General features: G+C 33.2%; 1 long non-coding RNA gene across 2 annotated transcripts; it reads right to left on the bottom strand.

The window, feature by feature from the left end:
* Positions 1-5,647: 5,647 nt before the first annotated feature.
* LOC129896797 (uncharacterized) lies at positions 5,648-9,681 on the bottom strand. 2 transcript variants are annotated; one of them, XR_008768041.1, is made up of 4 exons: positions 9,337-9,681; positions 9,139-9,209; positions 6,655-6,762; positions 5,648-5,935 (listed from the first exon to the last, which is right to left on the bottom strand). It is a non-coding gene; the product is annotated as an uncharacterized LOC129896797 (long non-coding RNA). The 2 variants fall into 2 exon arrangements; XR_008768042.1 differs by having other exon boundaries at positions 6,655-6,751.
* Between the last annotated feature and the right edge of the window lie 380 nt (positions 9,682-10,061).

Raw genomic sequence — 10,061 nt, 5'->3', positions numbered from 1 at the left:
AATAGATTGGTTAGGTGTCCTTGTCGTGAATGTAGGTGCTTGAAATTTTTTAATCCAGATATAGTTATGATTCATTTGTATGGTAATGTATTTAAGCCTAGATATTTTGTATGGGTTGATCATGGAGAAATAGATGGATTGAATAATATATTTTATAATCTATTGCCCGTGGATGAATATAATATCCTTGCACCACATGGTCAAATTAGGGTTGAACATGATAGGGTTCTACATGATAGAGTTCAACATTATACATTTCAACATGATAGAGTTCATGAAATGGTTAATAATGTGTTCGGGATTCAAGGTGGGATGGAACCCGAATAATATTTTGATGAAACTCCTAATGAAGAATCAAGACGCTTCTATCAATATTTCAAAGAGGCTAGTCATCCACTATGTGAAGGATCTAAACAGCGTGGAAGACAAAGCTTCACTAACATGGAAAGACAATCAACTGTGACCCATGTTCTGCTTAATTATCCAGAAATTCAGCCATATCTTAACTAAGTGTGAAATTAAATTATCAAATTACATAGTAATAAGTGATTACTAACTATCAAAATTATACATATCAATATTATCACGTTCGTAAGCTTATGGAGCAATGAAGTCATATATACGAGGTTTTTTAAATGGCTAAAGAATTATGTAAGTGTGAAAGCTTATATTGAATCAATAGGTATAATGTTTTCACCTTATAGTAAATTGTATTATTTTGAAATTAATTTGTAGGTTTATGATGAATACTCAAGTGTCGAGCATTCGCCATTTGTGAGAGAGATCGCACTCGGGTCTGCATCTCATATTCATACAATGAATAAATATTGTGTGAATGGTTTTAAGTTTCAAACTGAAAAAGTTTCTATGCACAAGAAAACCAATAATAGTGGTGTGTGCATTCAAGGTGATGTCGATGGTAATGGCCAAATTGTAGAATATTATGGTGTCATTCAGAAGATTATTAAAGTAAGATATTCAAGTTGGCCGAAAAAAAGATAGTATTATTTCGGTGTAAGTGGTTTGACCCATCACACAGAGGCACAAGGGTGGACCAACAACATAATATAATTGAAGTTAAGCACACCAGACAATACGAAAGTTATGATCCTTTTATCATTGTCCAAAATGCTAAGCAAATCTATTACGCTCCATATTCATTGCGTAGAGACAAGGCTAATTAGTGAGTTGTTATTAAGACAAAGCATATGGGAAGAATTAAAATTGAGAATGTATTAGATGTGGCGTACCAAAATGATGTTGCACTTGTTCAACGACAAGTTGATGTTGAGTTGGAAACCACACTAGAACATCCTCAACACATAGTAGAAGAGGTTTTCGATGATGAACTTATAATGTCAAATATTAAGGAAGAAATAAACAAGGAATATGAATCATTTGAGGGGGAGGAATGGATTGACAATGAATATGAAACAATTGAGGAGGAGGAATGGAAAGATGAAGAAAATGAAACAAGTGAGGAGGAATAGAGTGGTATATTATCACTAGTATGTAAGTTATTTATTTCTCTAACCCTAAATTTAATCAACTATGTAGTTTTTATATATTGTATTGTTACTTTACATGTAGATGTCATCTGGTGATGGTGATAGATCCCGGGATCATCTTGGTGTTATCCATTCTGGTAGAAGTAAAAAGAATTCTAGGAGACCTGAGACCTGTTGATCTTGAGGATATCTCAGGACATATTTCTTCAGCACCGGAGATGCAGCACCACCGAGCTAGTCCTACACATATTCATGTTGTGCCTTTTGGGACTATGGATCCTTTAGTTTACCATAGTCAGTTTCGTCGATCACGCGGTACTTCTTTTTCTTCACAGGTCAGATATACTTCATATGATCAGACCTATCAGCTACCCACAGAGGTTATTGCTTGACCCCCGAGAGTATCATCTTCTTCTACTCCATCTCCCACAATTCCATCTCCCGGATCTCAGTCTCCTCACATATCTAATCTGAGACTTAGAGATTCTAGTGTTGAGACTGACACTCCTACATCATCACCTACACCTTCTTCTGTTGCTAGAATAGAGGCATTACATGATGTGTCTGGGTTAGCTCCTGGGCAGAGGGACAGACTTGGGAGAGTCATGATTGAGCCTGATGGATCCTCGTAAGTTTAATGTTTTATTTATTTATTTATTTTTGCTACATTAATAACTTATTGATGATATAATTACATGTTTATTATGTGTCTTGCATGTGGAATCCTTCGAAGGAGGCTGTTAGGGCTCTTCAGGAGAGTGTTAGGAGGTTATATACTAAGCCCTATCACTCTTGGCAGGAGATTCCAAACAGTATCTGTCAGGCAATGTTTAATGAATTCAAGGTATATATATGTTTAAATCTAGTTTTTTAAGTTACGTTTAATATTTTTACTATACTTTACTTAACTAATTATTTAACGTTATTTTTTTTTCCAGACTTTATGTACCTGGGAGCCAAGGTGCAATATGGTCATTGCAACCACTTTTGAAAGAAAAGTGAGCGCCAGACTGTTTAGCTGGCTAAAGAAAGCTAGGGATGATCGGGCACCTTCGAGTTGGATGATGCCTCATATATTTGAAGAATTATGCCGGTATTGGAATACTGAAGAATTCAAGGCTTTGTCCAATCAAGGAAAAAAATCAAGAGCCAGCCTAAAGGGTGGCTTGTTGCACACCGGAGGTGCAAAGAGTGTTGGTACGATTCAGAGGGAGATGGTAAGGTTTCTAAATTTTAAGTTTAAATTCATTTTCTAAAATAAATTATTTGACAAAATATTATTTCATTAATTGTATTTTTATTTATAGGAAAAAGAATTAGGACGCACTCCCTATCGTCATGAAGTCTTTAAAAAGACTCATGTGAAGAAAAAGACTAATGAGTCAGATTCGGATGAGTAGGTGGAGGAAAGGGCCGAACGAGCCTATGTAAGTTATTTAAGATATAATATAATATATTTTGATTCTAAGTTTTATTTTTAATATATATATATATATATATATATATATATAAAATTTGATTATAACTTTTATTTTCTAATATGCAGCAAGATTATGAGCGGCACGTATGTGAGATGGGAGATTCGGGTCAGCTCACGCCTGAATAGTCCACTCAAATTTGGATAAAAAAAGTGGTTGGAGGCAGCCACAAGGGCCGAATATATGGAATGAGATCGAGGAATAATGTACGATGACTCCAATCAGTTTTAGAAGGTATTGGATCATCGCGTCAAGCCGAGACCATTGAGGGGTTCAGATAGCTACAATGTCTCAGCAAATTGCAGAACTTACATACGCATTGGCAGAATCAGAGAAAAGAAGGATCGAGGATCAAAAAAGTATGAATGAACAAGTTGAGCAAATTAAAGAACAAGTGTTCAACATCGCCCGTCAGCCTCTACCTCGTTATTCAAGAGCGTCCACTCCGGATGATTCCGACAAAAGTGATAAATATATAGCAAATAGTCCTCTTAGGGTTTCCTATGTTAGTTTATGAACATTTTGAGTTTTTTTTGTTAACTTTGAAATACTTTAAATCGTTCTAAATTATGATTTTATTCATTTTAAGTGTTTAATTATGTTTGTTATTATGTATTTTGCGAATTTTGTTTGTTGTTATTTGTGTTTGAATGGGCTTAATTGAATACAATTGAATTGAATTTTGATTGCAGGTGGGTAGCAGAAACTGCAGGTTTCTGCTGTCAAAAGTGTTGCAGAAAAGCGACGGACAGGGTCCTTTAGTTCGTCGCTTTTCTGGTTTTTTTTTATATTTTTCCAAAAAAGCGACGGACTAAAGGACCATATCCGTCGCTCTTCTACAAAATTTTAAGATAAACAAAGCAACGGACGGAGACTAAACGTCCATCGCTTTTTATTAAATAATTTCTTTTTTTAAAAAAATAAAACGACGGAGTGCGTCGTTTTGTTTTATATTTATTTTTTAATTAAAAAAATTAGGGGCGACGCAGTCCGTCGCTTTTTACGGCTCTGTCCGTCGCTCCTTCAAAAGCGTCGAGCAAAAAAGCGATGAAAGTGACTACGTCTCTTTTTTATCTAGTTTGACCAAAAAAGCGACGCAGTCCGTCGCTTTTTTGCGTCGTTTTTTGGTAGTTGTTTAGTAGTGATTGCCTATACATGTCTCTCTCTTATGTTGTTCATTTCATAGCATACTCACATACTTAGTACATTCAAAGTACTAACGCATACTTTTGCCTACATGATATCACCAGGTAGGGACTGGCGTCACTCCACACTCTCCTCCCCGTGGCTAAGTTGAGTGTTGAAGGCTACCACTTTGGTTAATTTCCATGTTCCGGAAACGACACTCCTATCTTATCTAGCTTATGTTATGTTTAGACATTTAAATTAAGTTTGATATTTTTCACTTAATCTTGAGGGTGAGCTAGAGACATGTCTTAGCCCCGCCAAGTCTTAATGTAGAAGGTATTGTTAGACGTAGTAAAGGATATTATGTTGTCTTTGACTCTTATCAATGTAAAGCCCCTTAGTCCCTATATCCCTTATGTTTCCGCTTGATTTGTTTATCATTACTAATGAAATGCTCAATGAATGCTAAGAGGCTTAGGTGAGATACCTCCGAGTGTCTCATTCGCCGTGTCACGTCTAGGTCGTAGGCTTGAATTGTGACACTTTATCTTATTTTAAAATAAAATGGGGGTATGAAAGTAATGGGGCTTTTAAGGGTAAATACTTCCCTTTGGGGGGTATAATTGTTATTTTTCCATTAAAAATTAGATTGACATGTAATCCAAATTGACTTATGAAATCTCGTCAATTTTTGTTCTAATTTGGTGTGTTATATATTGCCATAATAAAGAAAAATATATAATTTATTAGGCACTAAATATTTAAAAGAATAAGTAAAAGAATTAAAATTTAGTAAGAATTAGGTTGAGTTGGATCTTGACCTATTTTATGATTCATTATTGAACGCATTTGACCCAACCCATTCTGACACAAGCAATTTTAAGTTGGGTTGAGTTTTGACCAGTTTCTTATCTTAAGGTAAAACTAATCTCATTCCCATAGCAGCAAAATAATTCAAAAAATATCTCTTTACTATTAATACCCCAAAACTAATTACAACTAATATGCCTAACCGATATTTTCCCAACTATAACTACAGGCACACACTTTCCTTCCTTCAACAATTCAAGAAAGGATGACTCTACTCTCTTCCCCAATTCTCCTTCTTCCGTAATTTTAAAAAGGAAAACTCTCACTACAAGAAAAATGGCTATTAGAGACGAGAAAATTGATCCCTAAAAGTACGTTTTCGATCGCTAAAAACATTTAGGTACCACAAAAACTCGTCCTTACAGGCTCAGTCGCTAAAGGCCAATTGCGACCAAATTTAGTGACTGGTCTCTAAAGATATTCAGTGACCACCAAAATTCTGGTCTCTAAAGAACTTTTAGGGACCATATTTTCGGTCCCTAAAATGTTCAAGCGGCAAGCTTCTTCTGGTCGTAAAAGTTCTGTAAGGACCAAAAATCTGGTCGCTAAATCTTCAAGGACAGTAACATGTCTGGTCCTTAAATTTTCTATGGAACAAAAATCTGATAAAATACCTAAGATTTTCTCTTATCCTGTTAATTGAAGAGATTAAAGAATTTAAAATATAGAAAAACAAATGCATATATAAACATCAATAACATCTCATTACATATATATTAGGTAATTCATTACAAAGAAAAAGATTCATAATATATTTGTAAGCAAACTATGGCCATGATATACAAGATACAAGTCTTTGTATTGCTTACACAACCCTTACTATAAAAGTTAACATACCTAAAAAATAATTAATTTTTTTAACAATCCTAGCAAAATGATAATCAACTTGTTAACTTGTATGATGTCTTTGAAACCCGGATCGTGAATTGTAAACTCAAGTCCTCATACATCCTGAAAAAGAATGTAAGACAAATTCTAATAAAAAAAACATAAAAGCAAATGATAATAAACTTGTTAACTTGTATGATGTCTTTAAAATGGGCATCTTAACCTTCAAACTCAAGTCTTCATATGCATATCACAGAAATTGTGCCAACTTTGAAATTCTTGAATGGAACTTAAAACCAAATATCGTAAGTAATAAGAGATTTACCCACAAAGTTATAGTCCTCCATAGTCAATACTAGAAAATGACCCCCTCCCCCTCCAAAAAAAAAAATTCCTCAATAAATATAGAATCTTTATTCTTTGTCAACTGAAAAAGTTTAAAGACAGATGATAGCGGAAGTTAGAATTAAAAAAGAGGAATTCAGATCAATCGGATATTTCAATATGTGTTTGACATGTCATAAGTTTCAGAAAAACTTAGATTGTTAAAATTCATATATGCATAATTCAACATAGGTAACATAGACATGTAAAACTAATTAGTTTATGACATTGTTGCATTACAACTTTATCTTCTTTCATTACTGTTCTCTTGGGAGTCAAGACAACATTGTCTTATTATACTGCATTTTAGCCGAATTGTCATAACAAAGTATAACATATTAATAATTTTCGAGTTTTAACAATAAAAATAAAATCATCACCTATGATGTAGTTGTTGTTGTGAAAAAGGACACCTAATTGAATTAAGTAATGACTATTTATTTGTTAGTCTTGGGTACCTCTAAATAAAGGAAGTGAAAAGTGGTAAGCGACTAGAATGAGGTGATATTGGTCACATCCTCCATAGAAATAATTCGTGAAGCTTGAGTGAATGTGCTACAACAAAACTAAAAAAACAAAATCAGCAGTGTACAAATTTTACAATTCTGCTATGCACAAAAGTTCGGGCACAGTAAACAAAGGTTACACAATTCAAGATTGCACATCTTTCCAAAAAGAAAACACGACATGGGTGAAATATTATTTTCATGTTCATCTAATGTGTTAAAATGAGTACAACTTCAAGGAATATAGTTCTTTAATTCACTTAAGTGGCTAAAACAAGTAAATCAGAATATTAGCCTAATTTTATTTAAGAAAAGGATGCAGATTTAACATGGATACATATATAACAAGTAAACTCAATCCATATTCAGCATGCTATATTTATTCATATAAAATGATTTTTGAAGTTAATTATGCCAATTACAATCACCATTATACATTGGTTTAAATAAGAGCAAAAAATGATAAACAAATCAGTAGTGGAACAAAGTTACTTGCCAAGATAATAGAGTCACAGGTATAGTCATGAAGAATCAGCAGTCGGTTCTTAAAAGATTATACTCATACTCAAATTTAATAGTATAACTTTTGGAATAACTTTATCAATTGCTAAAGCTTTGACACATTACGCAGGTAGATGAAAAAGTAGGACTCTAGCTTCTAGCTATCAAAGAGATACACTTTCTTTTAGCAAAACTGAAATCTCTTTAGGTTGAGTAGAACATAATGACACATAATCAAAGGCACCTTATCTTTAGAAAGAAACTCCCTTGACGTATTATACAATATTAAAACAGTCAGACAAAATCTGGAAAAAAAACTTAGCTTCTAGAAATACTTATTCATCTATTTATATATAAAAATTTCAAAGTAGTAATCAAAGTTCGAAGAAATATTAAAAGATCCAGAGGACATTCCTGTGGATACAGAGCAAATGGAGAAACAAACAATGATCCAAGATACTGAATTTAGAAGTAACTATCTAACTTAAGATGCTCACAGTGTGATATAATGTTCTGTAAACACAACTTCACATATATTTTTCACATAGAAGTAGCAAAAACAGAATCATGCAGATATAGAAAAGCATTTAGTTTGACTTAATTTGTTTATTGGGTTGTGTTTTGAATAAGCACAATGATAAGAATATTGACCAGATGTGTATTTAAGTCAATTTGTAGGTTTCTTATCACAAGAATCATAAGAATATTGAAATATTCCTAACAATGGAGTTGGCTCTAACAAGAGTGCAGTAAAATTCATTACATACGAACGTAATATAACAGATCTAGTAATAGGGCACTCAAGAGACAATTTCCCATTTACAAAAAAAGATTAGTTCAGCTTATCAAGAAACATACATATACGTAAAAGTATGACGTACAAGTCTGCATCATTCTAATTCCAATACAAGTGACATTAACTGCTCTTTGGAACAGGATAGCCGCATCTAAGTGATCTCCTATCAAAATTTAAGTGCGCTCAAAATTTCTAGATCTTTAAATAACACATGTTGTATATCAGCATATGGCGATGAAACAGATGCTAAGGAATACAAATGATAGATAGAAACATATCAAATAGTAAATACTGACAGGTAAACATATATAAGGCTTAAAATGCGCTAATGAAATCAACAAAACATCTTATGAATAATACCTTTAGAGAGTTAAATAAATGAATAGAGAAAATCATAAATTTTATAGCTCAGAAGCACTTCTCAAATTGCAAACACAGTTAGTGACGAGGCCAAAATAATGACAAAAAGGAGGCTCAAATTCATAGCATTGTAATCAAGGCAAGAAATATAGAGACATTACCATGGCTGAAAATGAAATAGTTGCCTAAACAAGATTTGCTCCGCGAAGATGCAAATATGATTTTCTTTCCCAAAAATAAAGTTATTTTCGAAGAGAAATTAGTATCATCACTTAAAAAGTGTCAATAAACATGTAATTGGTCATTAAGTAAATAACAGTAAAGCCTCCAAAAAATATCGTCATAGGCTAGCAATGAAGCATAGCCAAACATTCGAGAAGAAGGGGCTTCGCAACCTTAACACGCAACAATTACAGTGGAAAGTATACAACATCAAAGGAACGATGGCCTTGACCCCTCCATACAACAAGCTCTTGATACACTCTATGAATGACAATAATAGAACTGTAGCCATGGTCAGTAAAATTACACATAAAAGAATATCTATCAAATATTAGGCTACCTTTGTGAAAAAATATACTAGGAATATAAGCTTGGTCAAGGATGAATCTCATCAGAATTGAATTTACTAATAAACAACATGTACCAATAATAGAAGTGCAATAATAGTGTGACAAATTCTGTTTTCCGGAAGTAAGGACTGCTGTTCCTTAAAATTATCAGTTCAGACGAACCAAACAGTTAAAAGGGAGACATTTCATTCCCCTATCTTCCTTTACCTTAAAGCCCCGTCTTAAAATCTAACCCTTGCCACCGTTCATGTGTCAACCCCAATTCTCCAACTTTTAACCTTCATGCCAAAACATCAATATTAATTAAAAACAATTTTGAAGACTGATATTCTCAACAATCTATGTTCTAAGAAAGAACTATCTTGTTTTAAACCCAAAAGAAAAAAATGATGAAATTAGACAAACCTGTTCAGAAAGACAACTATTGTCATTCGAAATGTGAATCTTCAACCATTCTGGATAGTTATCAATTTGAGTCTGCAGCATTTGAGTGAGAATTTTAGAAGAGTGGATTGTTGGGAATTTTACAATCTTTAAGATAGAAAATAGGGTTTCACTTTGGTAAAGATCGGGGGTTTAATTTTTTATGTTAGTGCCTCTTATATCTCCCGCTGAACTTAGATTATTAGGGGAGATATATTTCTTAATTATTTTAGCAAAAATATTTATGGTCATCGCAAACTAAAAATAAAAATAAAAATTAGGGACCACAGAAAAATCTGGTCCTTATACGTATATTTATAGGGACTATCTCATCCTTATCATATACTTTTAGGGATGGGAGTAGAATCTAGTCCTTATAAAGATACTTTTTAGGGACAAAATTAACCCGTCCTTAAATGGTGGTCTCTAATAAGCAGTTTTCTTGTAGTGTCTGCTCCTTTTCCAATTCTCCTTCTTCCCAATTGAAAAAAGGAAAACTATGCTCCCTTCCGCAATACAATCCCTTCCCCAATTCTTCCTCTTCCCCAATTCAAATCAATACTCAATTCCACAACATTCTATCGATAAAGAAAATTATAATTCTAAAGTCATTCGATGGTACATGAATGATACCACCACATAAAAGTTTTTCTAAATCTTTCGATGTTAGATGAATAAAACTACCAAATAATATTCATCTATTATCA

The sequence above is a fragment of the Solanum dulcamara genome, chromosome 7 (genome assembly GCF_947179165.1).
Source record: "Solanum dulcamara chromosome 7, daSolDulc1.2, whole genome shotgun sequence".
NCBI lineage: Eukaryota > Viridiplantae > Streptophyta > Magnoliopsida > Solanales > Solanaceae > Solanum > Solanum dulcamara.
Note: the sequence above shows the minus strand (reverse complement) of the source record. Positions and strands in the feature narration are given on the sequence as shown.